At 39.8% G+C, this 22,323-nt stretch overlaps 1 protein-coding gene across 14 annotated transcripts in view; it reads right to left on the bottom strand.

Annotated features, from left to right (window-relative positions):
- Positions 1-20,437, bottom strand: part of EPB41L3 (erythrocyte membrane protein band 4.1 like 3) — a 136,735-nt gene extending 116,298 nt beyond the window's left edge. For all 14 annotated transcript variants that reach the window (XM_054587392.1, XM_054587394.1, XM_054587397.1 and 11 more), the window contains exon 1: positions 20,366-20,437. The gene's annotated coding sequence lies outside the window, so the exon portion shown is untranslated. The remainder of the gene's footprint in view (positions 1-20,365) is intronic.
- Between the last annotated feature and the right edge of the window lie 1,886 nt (positions 20,438-22,323).

Below are 22,323 nucleotides of genomic sequence, written 5' to 3'. Positions count from 1 at the left end.
AGGTGATATTGGGATCATCTTACATTCAACTGTGAGGTCTGTCCAACACAGGGATCAGTCTTTGTTTCCCCTTTGAAAGGATTTACCTTCTTTTCCCTGCAGTTGAAGTAGATTCACCTCAGTAATAGCTAAAACTTTTTCCTCCAGTAGCTAGTTACACAAAGCTTTACACTGTTCGGTTTTCAAAGGAATACTCAAATGATAAATACCATATTCTGTAATGTAGAGCACTATAGAAATGGCAGTGAGTACCAACCAACGCAAACCTAAAATATCTTTGCGGAGCAAAGCAGCAAATGCGACTCAAGGGTGGGATTGTTCTGTCTTTTGGGGCAAGTCCAGGATTTGTCCAGGGTACCATGCTGCATTTCCTGTTCTCCTGTTGGGCTTCATAATCCATTGACTAATAACAATTCATAGTAGTCCACAATGCTTCAAAGGTGTCGAATGAGAGATGCCCCCAAAAGAAATATGATTCAAATCAAGAAGAAAATAAGGCCAAACAAACTAGGTCAGTGGATTTATTTCTGAGTTGTGTAAGTTGGACATGTTTCTGAGTGACAGAGTATTAATCCAGAAGAGACAATTAAGCTGCCTTCTCCTATTAGAGGAAGGGAGCCAGGTCAGGGTGGTGAAGCACCTACCCGTGAATTAAAATGGCCCAGTTAGAAAATGCCAAAGTATAACAATATGAAGACCTGTCCAGAAAGTATACAGCCACTTAACATAAAAAATAGAGACATTTATCAAAGGTGATACAAGAAACACTGTGCATAGGACAATGACGCCTCAGTCCCCTTCAAATTAAGCACAGTTCTCCCAATTGCTGTCAGCTGCCCCGTCCTATTTTCCTGAACCTAATCAATGGTGTGCTATCTCTTCCTTCTCAAAGGTGGTTTTAGTTTTGGGAAAAGCCAGAGTTGCAGGATGCCAAATCTGGGCTGTAGTGGGCCTGAATACCTGGGTGATTTGATGTTTCACCAAAAAAATTTGCAACAGACAAGATACATAAGCGGGCATACTCTCGTGATGAAGCTGCCAATCACCAGTTGCCTAGAGCTGTAGCCTCTGAATCACCCAAACAGTTTCCTCAAAGGAATGTTCAAGCTTAACGCAAAATATGATGCAGATTTATTGCTCTACTGTCTCAGTCATTGTGAATGGGAAAGCCACACGGTACACATGCTCACTCAAGGGTGTCCGCCACCCCCACTGACTAGTACAGGCATCATAGTTCATGCATGTGCATTCCAGTCCACTGTCCTTGGCTGCCAGGTTACATCGATGTCACATAAACCATTCTCCTTCTATTAGCAATGGCTGGACTTTTTCCAGACAGACCTTCATATATATGTCTAGATATCTAGATATCTAGACATATATATCTCCCATATGATTATTTTGTTAATGAGAGATATATATCTAGATATCGAGATATATATATCTATGAGATATATCTCGATATCTAGATATATCTATATATATCTCCCATATATTATTTTGTTAATGAGGCTATTGCCAATCAAATAAAAATGACAACTATTCCTCTTCCACTTATATCTTCCAGGACTTTAAACCCAATGTTTCCATGATCAAAATGCTATTTAAAGCCCATCTAAAAATGTATATGTGAGATCTGATTAATAATAAAACACGTTGTAGCACTTTAAATTAGCCTTTCCCCAACTATGTTACACAGAATAACACTCTTATTGACATTCATTACTTAGGGGAACAAAATTAGAAAATGCTTCACTAATTAACTTTGGTTTTATTTCTCTTCTAGGTCACATTACTCATGCACCCCTCCTCACCTCCCAAGGAAAAAGAATATAAAGCCCAAACTTCCACTCAGGATTTATAGACCAGGGATAATACCTACCTAATAAAGGCATTGTAGGCTTAGAGATAACAGAAGATCAGGCTAGAGTATAAGATCTACATGGGCAGAGATTTTCTGTTTTGTTCACTGCTGTGTAGAAATGTGTCTGGCACATAATAGGTACTAAAGAAATATCTGGTGAATAACTGAATGAATATAAATGACTAACTCAGCTGGCACTCAAAATATTATTGTGATTAACTTGATTATAAAATATTAAAATATTAACATTAGCCATAAAAAACCTTAGTCATAATATATAATATTAACAGTTAAAATTTTAACTTGTAGCAAGAATGCAATTAAACATTTCCAAACAATGAGCCTCAGCAGGTTGTTTACAAGTAAAAAGGTTATCTTTGTAGAACAGAAACATTTACTCCTTTGATGCCAAATAGATGTTTACAGTTACAGTATAATAATAATAAAACAAATGTCTATTTGTAGATATAACGGTTATCCAGATGAAAGAAGGTATTTGTCATGCAAGGGATACTCAATAGACTACCTTTTAGAGACTATGCATTTCATCTTTTTGTACTCAGCTTCAAAAATATATAAGTGCAGTCATCAATCAGCCTTTCAACATAAAATTTCATTAGAGTTCAAACCTTCAGAGTACACACCCATTCCTCAATTTTTGATCCAAATCTTACAAACAATAAATGCATAACAAAGCAAACCAACACACAAAATAACAGAGATGTGTTCCATTTTACAATATACCATAAGTCACATTATGCATTTTTTAAAAAATCTTTGTTTTGCTTTGTTTTTACTTGACATCTTTGTAAATGTGCTTTCTAATCAGAGAATTATAAGCATTACATCTATATTAGATATTTTCTATAGCTGTTTCCTCATAAGATGTGAAAGGCACTATGTTAACAAATTGGTTATTATGCAAAAGAAGAAAGTGCATGTGAGCTGGCTTGCGGGGGGGGGGGGGGGTGTGGTTTCATTCAGGTTCCAATGCTTATGACATTTTTCCTCTCTTCAGGTGGAATTACATTTGACTTGGCCCAAGGCAGTGAGGAGAAATCATACAGCATTAACAACATTCATCCTGCTGGGAATGACAGATGACCCAAAATTGCAAGTTCTGCTTTTTGTATTTTTGTTTCTCACCTCCATGATGAATGTAGCTGAGAACCTCATCATCATCACCCTCACACTTTTGGATAATATTGAAAGATAAGTAATATCAAGGGCCTAGTATCAAAAAATCATTTGAGTTTAACAAACAGGAATATACAAAATGGGTTGTCCCATTAAAATCTTTCGTTAAGGGCAGACATACATACTGTATGCATCATATAAGGGCCACAAATGCCCTGAAAAGCCACAGTTTCCAGGCTTTTAAATTTCACAAACTCTCAAGTTGACATTATTGAACATGAGATGGTGTTAGACAAGACTACTGAGGCAAAAATCATCCATAGTGGCTTCCAAATAGAAGTTCCTCAAATGTGGATCCCTTCAAATTCTTCCATTTCACTCCAGTCTTCCTTTGATTCCAGGCCATCAAAGCCTCCTCTTTATGAATTTTCCTTTTCTTCCTCAGATTATTGAAATTTGGGTTTTCCCACTAAAATCAATTATGTATACCCTTATTGCAAAATAAAATATTTTTTCTATTTGAATTTTAAAAATATATCTAACTTTTAAAAAATTTTAACACCTGTTGGTATAAGCTTGTTAACTGACCTTTTTAACAAGGATTGTCCAAAGTCATGCCCTTACTACTTTTTTGGTTTTAAAAATCTTTCTTAGATGTTTAATTATGTATTTTAAACATACGATTTAGCCCTGGCTGGTGTGGCTCAGCAGATTGAGCGCCAGCCTATGGACCGTCACCAGGTCAATTTCCAGTCAGAACACATGCCGGGGTTGTGGACCAGGTCCCTGGTTGGGGGCGTGTGAGAGACAGCCAACTGATGTTTTACTTACACATCGATGTTTCTCTCCCTCTCTTTCTCCCCCCCTTCCCTGCTCTCTGAAAATAAATAAAATCCTTTAAAAAATAAACATGATTTATATGAATACATGTATGTCTGAAATAGTAATTCATTTAATTCTCACAACAAACTCATGAAGTGGGTACTATTATTTTATTCCCAACTGAAGAAACTGAAGCATAAAGAGGTTACTTAACTTTCCTCTCATACAACGATTGGCTGGGCTCTTTACTACAATATTATACTGCTAACAGCTACCTCCCTTCTGTCTTTAATTAAGAAATAGAAATTTTTAAAATATAAACAAAAAATATTTTGGCCATTTCCATTGGTCATTTGTAGGAAACAAGGCAGCTCCAAAGACCTCAGGGATTCTGCTTTGTTAAAACATAATCTCATCTCTCTTGTTGACTTCATGCTTTCTGGGCCAAGCAAGAAGGTCACATTCTCCAATCTCAGCCACTCAGGTATTTAAGGCCACCTTTCTTCTACACACATGGAAGAGTCTGGGGGAGGATATGTTGAGCTGGCCTGGATCCCATGCCCAGGAACACAAGAGTACATCTGACAAGGTGTGGACCACCTGCCTATCATTTTATCCAAGGAGCAGGCAACCTACACTGACAGGCCCAAATAACCACAAGAAAGAAGGGAGAAGCAGTTCTTTAAAACAATGGAGAGGAGGCACTGGTCAGACATAATAAAGTTCATGCTGTAAGATCAACTGTCTAGCTTATTTCAGTTCTTCACTTTTAACCATCCATTGCAGGAAACCTAGTTTTAACAGATGTATTTTAACAATGAAGTGAGAGCAGTCAAATAGGAAAATTCTCCTTTTCTGTGCCCTTTCTTACATTTCATCTTGCTGGGCCCAAGAAGAACAGGACCTGAAAGCCAGGTGGTGGTAGCACTGATGGTGAGCGCAAGACCCAGACAGACAGAGCAATGAGGAGTTTGTCCAAGAGGGATGCTGCGGCCTAGCCAAACTTGCACATGGACTGGGCACTGCTCTGCAGACTGGCATTTTGAAATCAACTCTATAAAGTATTAGTAATAGTAATAATCACCCTTACAGTAACACAATGAGGTCAACTTTACTACAATTCCCATTTTGGATATACTCATGCACTTAAATGTCATATAAACCCAGCGAGGCTAGCATTACCAGCCATATTTTACAAGTATGAAAAAGTGGAGGTTAAGAAACACAGAGAAAAAGTGACTAAGCTGGGATTAAATGTAGAGATTTTATAATATATCAAGATAATTTACTGCATATCACAAATCTGATCTAAAACTTCCACACCGATTATAATACATATAAATATTATATACCTATTATAGTCATAATACATATGCCTGATTATTATAAAGAAATTATGTATGTAATAAGACAAAACATATGAAATATATATCTTTGTAACTTAAATATCTAAGGAGAATGTTTTTAGAGAGCACAGGTCTTTTAAATCTATTAGACACTATCTAAAGTGATAGCGTCTCTACTACTTGACCAACTTCCCCTTATCAGGCAGCTGCACTAAAATCACTGCAGTATCCTTAGTACCCCTTCCGAGAAAATACCTTCTTTAGGGAAACAGTCAATGAATATTTAATGCTTACGGGGGTTGTAATGATGTTGGTATTTCTACTGATATGTTTTTCATCCTCATCCCCTGTTCAGTATCAGATAAAAAGAATGCCAAGAAACAAGACAGCTCTATCAGGCAATTCCATTTCACCAGAAAGCCAAAAACAAAACAAAAACAAAAACAAAACAAACAAAAAAACCCCCAATTGTCCATGTCATTACAGACTCTTTAAAAGGAGCTTCAAAAACATCAACTCTGCTGATGAAGGCTTGACACAGAATCCGGACTGCTCATTCTGAAGAATGTAATAGCTTCAAATTGAGTAATGGTTGTTGTCAGACATCCTGAACTCAGTGACTCTGAATGCAGATGGATCCAAAGAAGGGAACGCCTCTATCAAATCGGTAAACCTATTCATAAGGGTCACCAACCTAAGTGGTTCACAAGGAATGATTATCAAGGGTGCAGGTCTCCCATCTTCAGTTATTAGAAAACTTCTAAGTTGGTTCTTCTTTACCACTCAATCAACAACTCTTTATCAACTAGGCACATTCAACTCGTCACACTGATTTCAGAGCCTCATCTAAGAACAAGTCATGAGTAGCACAAGGTGAAAAGCATATACAGAAATTAAGAATAAATTTAACGTGAACAAAGACGATTTAATTTCACCAAGGTCTTCTGAGTACCAGGAGCTTGATAAAGAGAAATTCTGAATCTCCACCCTCCAAAGTCTAGACATGATACTCAGATTTAGAGGAAAAATTAATTTCCTACAAACCTTCTTTTTGGGTAATAAATTCTTCAAAACTAAGTTATAAATGATGGCTCCAATAGGAAAACACAAATATCTATTTTTATACCTATAATTTTCCACAGTCGTCCAAATGAAGAATTATCATTCATTTTTAATTAGAATGCATGCCTAATCAAAACCTCTTATCTACTTGGTGTTTAACTCTTTAGTTAAAAAAAAACAACCTCACTTTAATTAATAAGGAGCTCAGAATTAAAAACCAACCTCACTAAATACAAAGAGTGAAAATGAGAGGTATGCAAATTATTTTCCAAATTATAAGACAATGGAATATTCATTGGTATGGAAAAAAACCCTGTTTATCTCAGACTGCTAAAATTAGAAATGAAAGAAGGGGGCAGGCCAGATGGTATATCTGGGAAAGTATTGACAATGTGTAAGTGTTAATTCTTGGGGAGGGGGACAATTACTATTATGAGCGTAAGGCGTCCCCGGTCCGAGTTAGCTGAAAATGATCGGAGGTTCACCTGTCACCCCGGGGCGCATGGCTGAACTACTGCTCAATGCAGTAAGTTTTTGGTCCATCACACACACCAATTCTTTTACGTCCCAAGCAGATCCTACAAGCCATTGGGGCAAGCTCTTATCTTCTCATCAAAAGTATCTTTTCTTTCAAAAAAAGATGTTACTTATTTATCTTTAGGGAGGGGAAAGGAGGGAGAAAGAGACAGAGAGAAACATCAATGTGTGGTTGCCTCTTGTGTGCCCACTACTGGGGACCTAGACCGTACAACCCAGGCCTGTGCCATAGAGTGGGAACCGAACCAGCGACTGTTTGGTTCACAGGCCAGTGTTCAATCCACTGAGCCACACCAGCCAGAGCCAAAAGTATCATTTTTTTTAAGGTTGTATTTACAATTCAAAGTTAAATCACTTTTAACAAAACCACATCCGCTGAATAAAATGTTAAGGATTCATCTAGAATTTTTGTTCCTAAATTCATGAAATTGTTTCATATTTTAAATAACTCCATTTAAATACTTACTGAGCCCCTACTATGTGCCTAGCACTGTTCTATGGTAGTGAAAAAAAACAGACAGAAGCCCTGTCCTCATAAAGCTGATATTCTGGATGGGGGAAACATGCAGCAAATATATTGTAAATAGGTAAAATATGTAATAACCTGAAGAAATGTAAGCAAGAAAGGGAAACAGGAAGTGTTAAACAGGGTGAGAGGTGCTGGGGCTGTATGAGCAAGCTGTGTAAACACAATGGGGGAGAATGCGCCTGGTCTAGGGGACACCAAGTACCACGTCTTGGAGGTGGAAGCATAACCCTGTTCAGGGATGAGTAAGGAAGTCACGAAACTGAGTTAAAGCATCCAGTCTTACTAATAAGAAATACACTATGGAGTGTGACAGATACAAATATGACAAACATAACGCTGAATGAAAAAGGCAAGCTGCAGAAGGATATATATAGAGAGCATGCCATTTAACATTTTTTAAACATTAAAAACAATACCACAGATTTAGCAATATATAATGATTTGAAAAGGAATAAAGAAATGTTATGGTTATGATTAACACAAACTCAGAAGAGTAGCAACTTCTGGAAGGTGGTATAGTTGTGGAGGACTTGGGAAAATTGAGCAATTTGGGGGAATGTTTTATTTAAGATGGATGTTGGATATACAGGTAGTCATATTCAACCTTTTTTCATGTATCAGAAATACTTCACACTATTATTTTTTTTAAAAATCCTCAACCCTATCTCAGCATTCTCTGATTTCTTAACCATCCATGGGTAATTTTGGTGTGTGTCTCTGAGTAATGGACAAGACAACACCAATATTTCTGTCTCACTATGATCAAGAATATTTTACCACTGGTAGCATTGTTTCTGTTATCATGAAGAAATTAAGGGAATAAAGAAGCTGTCAATCCTCCGCTGGCACTATGAAACTACACATTAGAGCCTTTATGGTCTGCAAAAAAAAAATATGACAAATCTTTGATTAGCATTTTAAACTAAGCTGCCTGTCACAATTTTAAATACAGTCCTTTATCTACATAGAAGTATTTTTAGCAATGTCACCTTTGCTTTAGAAAAAGAGAACACTGCGGATAAAATACATATTTCATACTAGACCTGTGCTTCTGGTTTCCCATGAGCATTCAGGTAGCTCAGCTGTGCAGCTGTGCACCAGCTCTCCCACTTCCTTACTTCCCTCTTGCTCCTCCACCCACATCTGCTCCATCCTCAGGATGCACAGGACAAGGGGTGAGAGGAAAGCTCAGAAGCAGAAGAACTTGTGCACAACAGGGAAACTTAGTGCTATAATTCTCTGCACTCCTCACTGTGAGGTCACCAACATCATCACAAGCTTGCACACCATGTGCAGTATCACCTGGATGCTTGGTTGCTCTGGTTACTGTTCCTTCCTGAAACACATTTTATCTCCCCTTTTCCCCTTCTACTTTCCTCCACTGCAGATTCCCCTCACCCTCCCTCTCTCTAGGGACTCATCTTCCACAGCTTTAATAACCATCTTATATTAATGATGTCTTGATTTCTCTGGCTTGCAGACTCCTGCATGAAGTTCTCCAAGATGTCTCTCTCCGGATGTCCAGGCAGGGCCCTCAGGCTCAGCTCCTGACCTCCACAGCACCGGCGGCAACCCCACCATCATCCTGGACCCCCACCCCCGGGTGGATCAAGCTCAGAGACCGTAAGTGGAGCCATTCCCTCTCCCCTTTATCCCCCAAACCCAACACGTCACCAAGCCTCAAACTGCCACCTCCTAACATTACTCAAATTATTTCCCTCCATTTCTACTACCATTTCCTTAGCTCAGACCACCCTTAATTCTTCCTGGATAGTAATACAGCTACTGGCTATTGAGTACTTACTATACACAATGGATTTATCCACAGGTTTGCTGAAATGATTGCTATATTGTGGAGTGTGATTAGTTTTATTTCGTAGAAAAAAATAAAGTTTTTAAGGTTAAGCATTTCCTACAGAGTTAGACTGCCTTGGAGTCAGAATTAATGAACTTAACTAAGTCATTCATCCACTCAAAAACAGTAATTTTAACAATTGATACATTATCTCTTAAAAAGTAAATTCCCTAAATTACTGCAAATAAGCCTAAATCACATTTGACCATGTCATCCAACAGGGCAAAGCTCTTCATTGGCCCTACATCATCGTTAGGATGACATGGTTCTTGGGGCTCTGAACTCTGACCTCCACTGCCCCCAAAGCTCACCCTCTGCCTCCCCACTGTTCCTAGATACCATCTGGCTCCTGAGCCAGATGCGATTTCTTTCAACTCCTTGAAGTGGCCAAGCTCCTTTTCCTTAGGCCTTTGTACACGCTGTTTAGTCACCTCAAACACCTCCTCTCTTGCTTCCTCTAAACTCCATCAGGCCCTCCCCCTTCTCCATCACATGCTGACTCTAGGTCACTCTTCAGGCCTCAGGTTGGACCTCTCCTCCCGTGACCATACACCCCAGGGTCTGGGCGGGTGAGTTTCCTTTGTGCTCAGTTAGTGCCCCAACTCCCTTACCACAGCATATGTCATAGTGGATTGCAAGTGCCAAGCATGCAATTATCTTTGTGCCCTGGGTGACAGGGGGCCCCATGAGAGTAGGCAATGCTGCTTATTTTATTCACCATGCTATCACCAGTAACTGCACAGTGCCAGCACTTAATAAGTACTCAAGATATACTCCATTAGGAGAACAAATAAAGGCTCAAAAGAGTGGGAATAGAGCATAAAAGAAATCAAAGACATTCCTTTCCCTAAATGTTTGCCATCTTAACTCTCTAAAAATACTGTCGATTATTATACACATCTTCACAGCTCGAAAAGTGCTTTCACATTACAATGATTCTGTAGCAAATAGAAAGGGGTTGTTCTGTACATTTATATATGAATTTATGTCTCTGAGAGGCTCAATGACTTCTTATAGTCAAGTCACAAGTAATAAATTCATGCCTTTGAACATGTCTCTCCTGTGTGCCCAGGAGATACTTCGAAAAAAGATGAGTTGGGACACAAAGTTCTGGATTCTGGTGAACTAGAGATGCAATTTACTCTGGGTTGGAATCAGAGGCAGATACAGGTTTTGTGAGCACTGAAGCTTTTACCATTTGGGAACCCTTTCTAAGAAGATTATAAAGTTATAAATTCAAGTTTATGTACAAGCTTAGTTTCATGGTAAGTCCATATCTAAGTGGGATAGTATGAGAAATTAAATAAGAAAGATGAGGATGTATATTCTAAGTAAAAATAATATAAGAAAGACAAGGTACAAGAAAGGGGGGGCAAGAGTAAAAGCTATTTATTCAGCAGTTAACATGGGTCCATTGCAAAGCATTGCACTAGGCCAAAGACACAAAGGTGATTAAAGATGTGGCCCCTGCCCATTACTACTTACGACCTAGAACTGATGTCACACTTGCAGAGAAGGGATGTGGACAGGAAGGCAGGATTTAATAAAATATTAAAAATCCCTAAATGACATTATCTAAAACATCCCTCCAGACACGTAGTCACTGTGGCCTGGTCCTACTTCAGAACATTCAACTATCTGAAGTCATGTTTGTTTATATGTTCATTACCTGCCCCCTGCTTAACAGACAGGGTTCAGCAGAGTAGAAGCCTGGTTTGTCCTGCTCATTGCTATAATCCTAGCACCAAGCAAGGTACCAGGGTCATAAGCATTCCACAAGTACTTGTGGAATAAACAAATAAATAGAGAAAGGAATGAACAAAGACACAGAACTTTACAAAAGTTCAAAGTATCACGCTTGGCACATTGGCAGTTGCCTGAAGATGGTAAATAACTCATGTGTCTTGCTGGCTCCCCTACCAGAACAGGGGCACGCTGTCTGAAAAGCTTCTTCAGACCCTATATTGCAACCATAGCACCAAGGACTTAGAAGCTCCCTCTAGAACCATCTTTGGATCCTAAGAAATTGAGTTATGCACATAAGTGACTTTGGTTTGGTTTTGTTGCCCCTATATGTGGCTTATTTGACATGTGGAACCTTCTCAGGCATGACTATAGGAAAAACGCCTATTAACAGATTTCATAACGTAATTTGACCATGTATCATTTATATAACACTAAAAATAGTAACATCTGTAAAGAAAACAAAGCTTTTAATCATTTTAAGATTTACAAATATAAGTTGATAACTTACATTTGGGTCTGTAAGACCCAAATAGCTCAGTATGATTGGATCAGCAGACTCACATTTACTCATAGGAGCATCTCCTCTTCACTATCTGATTTTACTCCATTTTTCTATTATCAATTGTAATGGAAGGAAACCAGCTTCACCTGAAGATGCATTAAGAGCCATGTACTTTCACTCAGATTCTCATTTAATACTCCTAACCATTATGCTATGTAATTACTATCATTCCTATTTAATAGGTAATAAAGCTATCCCTTAATCCTACTTCCTTTACCTTTTAAATTTTACGAAATTTCCTAGGGCCACAAAAGTGATAAATAATGAATCAGCCATTATGAAACCAGGTGTTCTCAGTCCTCAACCAGGTCAGGACACATTCTTTTATGCTAAACATTCTCTCAAAAATTAGTACTCTTTATTTACAGTAAATTACCTTTACAGATTAAATGTGTACAAGACAATAGTTAGTAAGCTGAAAAGTCATTAAGGCAAAATCCCTTAAGATAGTACATCTCAAAAGCTGTTCCAGGGACCACTTGTGTCAAAACCCACTGAAGAACTTGTTGGACATACAATGCCTTACCCCAGCTTCAGAACTATTAAATGAGAACTGTGGATGGGCCCCTAGAAATTGCTTTTTAATAATTCCCCAGGTGATTCTGTTGCATATGAAAATTTGAAAAACATTGTGGCAAGTGCTTTGCAAACTCCTGTGGAGTCTCAAAACTGACAAAATTCTGTATTCTCATTGAGGGTCATCTTTTGGATTATGGAGTTTGTGACAGAATATCATAAATGAGAATTTATCTTTTGAAGCTCATAATTCCTATATAGGTCTCTAGGTACAAGCAAAGTAGGCAAACAACAGTAGCAGCTGAAATGAGAAAACACTTGCTATGGGCCTATTCTCACTACACACAGCTCCAGATGTCTCAGAATATATAGGTCTCATTTCAACCTGTGGTTGGCACCATCACCACTTCACAGATGGGGGATCTCGTCCAGAGAAATGGAGTAACCCGCCCAAAGTCACCTAGCTGAAGGGTTAGCAGATATTTATCTTCTCTAACTCATATTTTCTCTATCCTACGAAACAGCTGCTCACCATGAATTACTGCTATCTAGACTTCAAAAATCAAGGGGGGAATCTTTCCAAATGTCTTGAGCAGACAAATTAGTCAACTCTAATTTTCCAACCCTATACTTAGTCCATTAAGAATATTCCTATTAAAGTTGATAAAAGTCATCACCTAAGAGCATAACACTATAGGCTAAAGCAGACAAAAATCAAGAATTCTCTGTACTGAAATTACCGAACTATTCTCTCTGTGAAATGAGCCACTCTACATACAAGTTACATAAAAGCAAGCAATGCACAGGCCCTTTCTTAAGTTCATAGATTCCACAATGGCCTGACCTAAGAGAAGTCCGGGAGCATCATTCGAGTTAGCACCACCTTAGGATCATCAAATTATGTTCCTCAATTGCGTGAATACAGGGAAAACAAACTGGATTTCAAGTAAACCTAGGATCAGTCAAAACCATGTGTTTATCAATAACATAACCAAATGGCTCATGTCCCTAGAGAATCTGCATGAAATCTGTAAACTGATTTGTTACCTCACCATTGCTGAGAACAAAGGAAGGTTTCAGAATTTAGGACACAACCAAGGGAAACTTAACTTCTTCTATCTCTGGGAATGCAATGCTCCCACACCTCCCAAACTATCCCAGATTTTGAGATGTCTTGACTCTGAATTCAGGATTTAGTTTAGTTATAGGCTGTGGGGTCTGCCGCCCTTTGGGGCATGCTGGGACACGTGTGTGTGAAGACAGTAGGCACCTCAAACTCAGGCTGTGCTGGGGAAGGTCAGCCCACTGTGAGGAGACTGCATTAAAACTTAAGGTAGAAAATCAAGACATGTATGGCCACAGGCTGATTGTCTTAGTGTGTTAAAACTGTGTGCAAATATTCACACACACTAGTGATATGTACGCAATTATCATTAGAGATTTTAATTTTGCTTATTGTCCTACTTCACCACAGCCCTCTGATAATGTGCGCTACAAGACAACGATGAGAAGTGTAGGCAGTATGTATCGGGAGGAAGAGGGGCTGCATGACAAGGCTTCAAAAAATCATCATCATTAAGGTAAATGATCCTTCACCACTACTGTACAGGAAGCAAAGAAAATATTTCCCATGAAAAGTAACAATGTAAATATAAATTTGCATTCATGAAAAGACTTCCCAGGACATACTGTTACATAAAAAAGAAAATGGTTATATATCAATATGTAAGCTAAAGGTCTAGTCATGTAAAATATTATGTACCTATCTATGAATCTATACATACACACAATAAAGCTACTGCTATTTAATAGGCACTTGTGACATATATGTTCAGCGCTTTGCATGTTTCGTATCCTTTACTCATCAAAGCCTTGAGATTTAAGCATTATGGCCAGTTTATATATAAATAAGCAAACAGACTCAAGGATACTCCAACCACACAGCTATTAAACAGTGAGACTGAGAGCCCAACTCAGGTCTGTCTGACTCTAAGACCCACTACAGAACATTTTACATTCAGAAAGGTAGTTTTAAAAGGATATTTGCCAAAAATATAACAGTAGCTATCTCTAGATAATGAGATTTCTTTTTCTCAGTATTGTTAGAATATATTTTAGAGCAGGTATGCATTATTTTTAATATCTGAAATAAGGTTTTTTAATTGGAAGGGTAAATAAAAATGAAAATCTCTATCTTCTGTATATCTCAACTCCTACCCCAAACAGTCCAAAAGTAATATGTAACCTTCAACTAAATATGACAACAAGAAAATAACATGTATAAGTTGCCAAATATCAATCACTGAGAGAAAAAAATCATTTCATTCACTTTCTGAAAATTTTGGATTAGTCCGTTAACAAAAACCATCTGTCTCCAGACTACTATTCTTCCAATACATCCTATCTTCTCATCAGATACATATTCCTCTTCCTGACTCAACTACTTTCAATGGTGCCACACTACTGAAGAAAGTCCAAAATATCCCTTAGTCTCATATACAGTACAGAAACCTTCCACCAGCAAGCCCCGCACTCCCTCCTTGAGACTTACCTCCTACTACTCCCTATGATTAAGGTTACATTCCAGCTAAATTTAGGCCTCCTGACTTCTGGAATGTCTTCTCCATGACTAATCTCTATCAAAGTCCAACCATCTTCCAAGAACCACAAAGGAAAAGTCAAAATGGAAAAATGAAGATCGCTTAATAAAGTTTTCCTATTGAGGGATGCGCATAAGAAACATAATACATGGACTGGGTCATGTAAATAAACAATGAACATTATAAAGCATTTCTGAAAAATTTTCATAGCCAAGTGAGAAAATCTATTTCACGAAACTCATGAAATCATTAACTGTGAATGAGAATATGCTCTGTAGCACTCTGCAATTAAGCTATGATTTATAAATTAGATGTATTTTCTAATTCTTTAAAGAACTCTAACATTTATTTAGGTTTATTCCTTTAGATATATTTATACATATGTAAAGAAAACAGAACAAAATAACTGGCCAATACTAAAAATTCTTCATAAGGTCCAAATCCAACTCTTCTGAGTTGCATACCGACTCAGTTATTGTTGCTTTTTTACAATACCATCTTCTGTTTCTTCAATGATAATGCACCATTTCTTATGAGTGCTCCATTACTGTCCCCAAGATTTTCTTCCAATTAGCTGACAATCCATTCTCCAATTTTTGATGCACACTCCCAATCAATAAAGTTGCCAGCTTTCTCTCTTGCTACATGGCTGAGAGTAATTGTAAGACATATCCCAATTTTAGACATGTTGAAATGTGAAGAAAAATGTTTTAGAAATAATGAGAGTTCTTAAAATAAGTTTTAAAACACACAGAAAAGCCTGTTTGCGAATGTAAACACTATGTAAACACTAAACACAGGGTCAAACAGAAGTAACACCTACTTGAGTGTCGTCAGTAGTATAATAATGCGGGTGTAAAAATTTATAGTTCTAATTTGAACATTTCACCTAAAATGTCATATGGTGCGCTTGAGTGTGATATTATTATGTTACAGAATTACATCCTTATGATTGTGTAATAAAAGGTTTTGTAATAAAAAGGGTGTTACTTGTGCTGGACCCTGTATACATCCAAAGAAGGGAGATCTACCATAAAATACTTTTCCCTTTTTAGTTCAGTATCAGGATCAATATCATCTAGCCCTAATCCAGTTTCAGCTTTTGTCACACTCCAATCTGATCACCCCTCCTCTTCCGAGGAGTTTCCCTGTACTTGACGTCCTCCATGACAGCAATTACTGTACAACTGGCAGGGAACGAAACAGGTGGCCTGCAGATCTCTCCTCAGAAGGCCATTCTTTTTCTCCCTTGGTACCTGCAGCATTCTCTTCTCTCATTTGGCAAAACCTGCAGAACCTACTTAATTTGAGCCATTGACAGAGTAGAAAGCTTGTTATGAAGAGGATGGTGCCATTAAAAATGACTACAGACGTGAGTCCAATACTTCTCATTCTTAAATAAGGTAGCAATGCTTTTAAAGCCTTTTCAATTTTATTTTTTTGTACGGACGGGTAAGCCACTTAAAGGCCTCATTTTTTTATTCAATTCCTTAAATATTTACTCAGTGCTGCGTTTATACCTGTACATGGTTTGGGGATGAAACTTCAAGAGAAGTAAGTTCCTACTCACATCAAGCAATCACTCAGTATAACTGGAGAGAAAAACAAACACATGAGGCAGGTTAAATATCATGTTTGTTTTCTATATCTAATACAGGCCTTTCTGCTTCTTTTTCTTTTTTTTTTAAGTTTGTAAGAAAGGGCTATGAGAACAATGTATCGAAATGTCAGCAATCTAAAAATTAAGTTGTCAGCTTTTTCTCTGTACTGCAAATTACAAAATAATTGGGGGCCTGGTGCTAATAGAAGCTTACAACTCTGAAGTATGCAATTTAAGCAATCACGGCAAGGTCTAAAAATGCAGTACTGAAGACATTTCATCCGAGTGTTCCACAATTCTGGTACCTAATTTCAACTTCTCTTTCGTGCCTTTTTATTTATTTTTTTTGCCTTCCCTTTGCTTTGGAAATGTATTCTGGAATACACAATTAAGAGCTGCCAGAGCTCCCATACATAAAACACATGGAAAAAATGACAGTCATTTTACCGAGGAGATAGTAAAGTCAATGAAAGCTTCAGCTATTCTGTGGTTCTTCCTTTCTTTATTCTCCCACCACATTAAATTCAGAAATCAATTATGTTTATGAAATGTACCTTACAGTTTCAGAATTTCAGACTTCCTCTTATAATTCATTCATCACTAATTTAGAGGAAAGTGTCTGTGATGATCTTGCACTGGAATTCTAATTTAGGATTAAAATGCTAAATTGTAAAATATTTTGCAAACAAAACAAAAACTTAAATAGAAATCAATTACCCCAATCACTGCAGGTATCTTCTAAACTTATAAATCTGTAGCTTTTTCCATTTTTTCCTAATTACCAACTGTAATCATGTCAGTTAAAAAGGAGAGTCTCATTCATTTATCAGGCAAAGTTAAAGCCAGCAAGATGCTTCAGACCATCTGGTTTTGCCTGCCCCACCCTTGTTTCCTTTGAGCCACAGTGATGTCACACCACTGGGCAGGGCAATGACTTCACTGCTCCAGTCCTTTCTTGTGAGCACATTAATTCTTTGCAGCCAAGGCAAATCAAATAACAGCAGAACCCTCTGGGAGCATCTGATGAATTCTCAACAAAATAACAGCTAGCTAGCCTTTTGAAAGAAATAGATGCAGCAATTGCACCATTAAAGATCTCTCTAAATGAAGTGGTGCTAAAGATAAATTGACTCATGGTTTTCTATAGTAAGCGTATAATTTCTATAGTAAGTCATAATAAAGCTGACATTCAGAGGGAAACTGTGGTTGAATACTTGGAACAGATGGAAACTAAAGATGACCTGGGCAGTAGAGTACTTAAGAAACCTCTGTCTTCATTACAGTCAAATTCTCACAGAAAAGAAACATGTATTTATTTTTCAGCCCATTCTTAAGAGTTCTATTTTACTGAAGAGAATATGAATTTTAATTTGTGAATTTTAAGACTTTTTTAAAGCACTAATCTAAAACATGAATGTTTATTTTACAACATGTAAGAAAGCCCTGGCTGGTGTGGCTCAGTTAGTTAAGTGTCATCCCAGACACCAAAAGATATCAGGTTCCAATCAGGGCACATACATAGGTTTTGGGTTCCATCACCAGTCACAGCGCTTAGAGGTAACCGGTCGATAGTTTTTTCTTTCTCTCTCTCTCCCTCCCCCACCCCCTTCCCCTCTCTCTAAAATCTATAAGCATGTCCCTGGTTGAAAATGTTTAAAAAGTTAGGAAAAAAAAGTAAGAAAAATCTCTTGGACAGCATGTTCTAACATACTTAATCCAACATACGGTAAATCCAGAAGGATTCCCAAAATAATGACAATATCATATCTCTCAGTACATGAAGGGTTGCCTCTCTTCTACCTGGGCAGTTCCTTAAAGCATTTGACCAACCAAATTCGAAACACTAATGTACATATAAAATAGCATCTAATCAAGTAAAAAAAAAATCCCTGATCATCTATTGCAACACAATTCAAAGCTGGTCAAAGACCAAGCACTGTACAAGAGTTGACAAAAATAGCTTTTAACACAGATCGCCTTTATACAGAAAAAATCACTTAAAAATTAAAGGTAAATATTGCAGGCACTGACCTTTGACCTATATCTTCTCAAACTTTCATCTAAAAGAGATTTACAAATTAAGAAAAGTGGCTACTCTTCTGGTTACTGATACAGCATTCACAAAACATATTCTATTTTGCAAAAAAATAAAAAAAAAATTGTTTACCTGAAGTGTACTGGCTAGATAAACTTTATGCAATAACTTGTGCCTCTTATATTTTCTTTTTCTAAACCATCAGAAAATGATAATGCAAATTATTATGCTACTTAGTATTCCACTATTTTAATCAATGCCTTCCGAATTTAGAGTTTCTTCTCACAATAACTTTGTTACTCCAACCACAGTTTTGAGTTTGACACCAAAATTAACATGCGTTTAACAAAAAAAAAAAACAACCCCCCCCCCAAAACAACACCTGGTCGGAGCCAAGATATAAATCACCTCCCATTCCCCAGAGTTTATTCAAGCTTGATGTGTTCCCTTTTCTTAATAGGGCTTTTCTGCCTAATTCGCTGTAATTGATGCTACGTGCAGGGCTCTCAGATATGTGGAGCTCTTTCTTTTTAGTTTCCCTGAGACTTTAAAATCAGTGTAAAGTTCAAAAAGAACTTTTTTTTTTTTTTTTACCATTTAGCGTGATGACTCTTCTACTTAGGGAAGATTAGTGCTACCAAGAAAAACTCCAACACACCTGGTCACTTCAGAGAACCTAAAAAACAGGCCCCCAAGAAAAGACAGGCAGGATATCTGCAAAAGCAATTTCCCAAGACTAATGTAAAAAAAAAGCTGAAACACCAACTTAAGCACGTAATGGAAGCACTGCATTAGCAGGACTGCCTGGCCCTCTCAGGATTTCTCAGCTCAGCCTCCAGGAGTAATTAATAACACATGTTTTCTTTATCATTCTCTTCGTTCTTCAACAATCTCTTCCCAACTTTAATCCGGGGCCGCCAACTGGAGGAGAAAACCCTAGAAAACTTTGTATCTGTAAATATAACGCCCCCCCCCCCCCTCAAAAAGAACGCTCCCACTGCAAAGGACCACAGTTACAATTTACTAGGTAACCACACCCACCGCATTGCAGAAGCCGTGAACTTGGGCCGGGGGGGTGGGGAGGGTTTGAAGGGAGAAGGGAAAGGGAGAGGGGGGAGGGGAAGAAGTAGGGCGAAATTAGAGGGGGAATCCGAGAAAGCAAGTCTCCGTGGCAGGAGCCGGGAAACCCCCGCCAGGAATTGGCTGAGACCACGACTCAAGCGGACTGAAGCCCGGGCCTCCCTACCCCCACCCGCCGCAGAGCTGCTCTCGCAGATACCACCCCAGGCGGCTCGCAGTCCCGCAGGCGCCAGGTGAGCCCTGCCGCTCCCGGCGCCTCGGCCTCCCCGCGCGGGGGAGGGGGAGGGGGCAAGGGGAGCGAAGGCCCGGACCTAGGGAGCCCCGCAGGTGCCGGAGGTTAAGGGCTACATCTTTAGGACGCTCCCTCCTCCCCCGGCGTCCGGGCTGCAGCCCTCGCCGCTGTCTGGGGTACGCTGCCCCAGTTCGGGGAAGGAGACAAGTTACATAAAAGCGCCGGCCCGCTCCCGAGTGCGGATGCTTTGTGCGGAGCGCACCTCATCCCCGCGCCAGGCACTCAGGACTAGCCCGCAGCCACGCCGCGCTGGGGCCCCTCCAGCTAGCCCCCCGCCCCGGGCGGCGCCTCGGTGTCGCACCCCTCCAGGCCCCCATCTCGCTGCGCAGTCTGCCTGGCCCTCGCCCCCACCCCAAGGGGGTAACTTAAAACATGGCGCCCCGAACGGGGGATTTGGGCAAATTGAGAAACAACGCGAGGACCGAGTCGCCCTTTTCGGCGAGGGCTCCCAGGGAGAGCCCCCCCAGGCCGGAGGCCGGTGCTCAGGCTCCGCGCGCCGGCCCAGCAAATGCTGCAGCGCGGCCGCGGGCGGAACGGGTGTGTTCCCGGGCGCGAGGCTTGGCGCACGGGCTCGGCCCGGCAAGGGTCCCAGCGGGCGTGCAGGGTCCAGGTCGGGCCCGGCGGGATCTGGGCTCCGACGATTCGGGCAGCCGGGAGGCGTGGGGGCTACGCGTCAGGGGCGCAGCCCCGCGCGCCTCGCCCCCGGCCTCCGGCTTATCCTCCGCACCTCGCAAACGGGAGACCCCCTCGGATCCCCCCTCTCTGGTAGGCAGAAAAGTTACCTCGGCTGGGCAGGGAGCCCGTGCGCGCGGCGGCGTGGGGACGGGCTCGGCGCACGTCCTCCAGGCAGTGCGCAGGAGGCGCGGGCGTGGGGAGGAAGCCGCAGACGCGGGCTGCTTGCCGCGGCTCCCCGCCCCCCTTTGCAGGAGACTCGGAGGCTCAGCGGAGCTGCGGTGGGGGCACACGCCCAGAGACAGCGCAGAGAGAGCCAGCCTCGTCCTGACTCCGATTCCCGGCTGCGGGGGAGGGGGCCACCGCTATACTTTAGGACTGTTACGTGGTAACAGCCTTCTCAATCCTGGCGTAGGGTCAGGCTGAAGACAACGCCTAGATACAGTTGCTAATAGCGTTAGCCTTTGGATGCCCAGTTAGATTACTGCCAGGGCCCTCTTTCCCCTTCTTAGCCACCCAGACACCCACTTTGAGAGTGGGGGGAGGGTGTTCCTGACATTCAGGTGAGTTACTTATTGGCTTAGCGATTGCAGTTATTTTTTTTTCTTTGTGAAAGTAAAAAAACATTTAAATTATTGGCATCTTGCACAGGTGGGCCCTCAAGAAATACTAAACTAATAAAGAAGACCTGAATTAAAGGTGAGGGAAGAGGCTTTTGTCTTTCAGTGGCCCCCCGCCTCCCCACCATAAATATTCAGTTACAGGTGGTCTTCTAAGCTTCCCAGATGAACAGGAAGTCATTATTGATAAAGCCTTACACTCAAATGGAGATGAGGGGGCTCATCACCCTCTGATTTGTAGATAAAATAAATTATTCCTGATCATCTCACATCGAAGTTCTAACCAAGTAACCCAGGCATATTTTTTGAAATGTTTAAGGCCCTCTCCATATACTCCTAGCCACTTTTCCAGGAACTCGCAGGCTCCTTCAGAGAGGGAAAGTAGAATCACAAAAATATTACATTTACTGTTGGGTGTCAACGATGTGATGCAGAAGTGGGTCTGGTCTGCCCCTGAGACTTGGCCTGTGTATCTAGGGTGGGGAAAACAGCAATAGAAAAAGGGAAGAGGCATTTTATAGATTGTATTCCCATACAGAAGATTGGAAAATTAGGGTTACAGTGTTGCTGTGGAGTTTATGGACCTGTATTCTTTAGATGTGCCCACTTTGGGAATGTTGTTAGCAAGAAAATGTGATTTATGTTATTGGAAAACTAACCTGTTGACACAGCAAAGACTATAATGGATGAGCAAATATCAGGAGCTGATAGGAAGTGACTATGACATTAGTCTAAGTAACAGAGGTAACAAGGGACTACACTGCCTTTAAAGTGACAAAGGTGATGTTCAAATACTGGATGATATATTTGGGGATCACCTGTATTTTCCTATTAGGGCCACATCAGTGTTAGAGGCATATACATATATGCATATATTGTGTTTGTGCTTATATAGCTGCCTGTGTGGCATATAAGATCCTTGAATGAAGAATGTATTAGTTTTCTTTTGTGTGCACACTAAAGCGCCTGCTTTAAGAATGGACTTGAACAAATTCTATTGTTTACAACAAACATTAAGTTGGCATTATTTGACACACAGATGGTTTCATATTTTCATTCATTTTATTGCCATATTTTTGCTATTTTTTTGAGAGCAAACTGTTTTCTACCTAATTCATGAATCTTAATCTCTCTCATGATAAGAGAAAATTAGCAATGGTGTACGAATGCCTCTTTCTTTGGAGAAAATGTCAGAATCCTAAATATTATTTTTTAAAAGTTAGAAGTCCCTAACTAATTGTCCTAATATTCTATTAATTCAAAATTTGAAGTAGGAAATGTACTGCTTCCTAGTAATAGTAAATCTGGAAGCAAGTACTTTGAAACCCTTTGGGCTTGACCAGCACTTTCCAATATTTTTGTTTGTATGTTTGTCCCAGCACAGATACGGAGAAAATGAAATACCAAACAAATTCAAGAGCAGCACATAGCTCTGTCAGTCAGCAACT

Source organism: Pteronotus mesoamericanus, unplaced genomic scaffold (genome assembly GCF_021234165.1).
Source record: "Pteronotus mesoamericanus isolate MK-2021 breed Mesoamerican mustached bat unplaced genomic scaffold, CSHL_Meso_final scaffold_118, whole genome shotgun sequence".
Lineage (NCBI taxonomy): Eukaryota > Metazoa > Chordata > Mammalia > Chiroptera > Mormoopidae > Pteronotus > Pteronotus mesoamericanus.
This window is presented reverse-complemented; position numbering and strand designations above follow the sequence as displayed.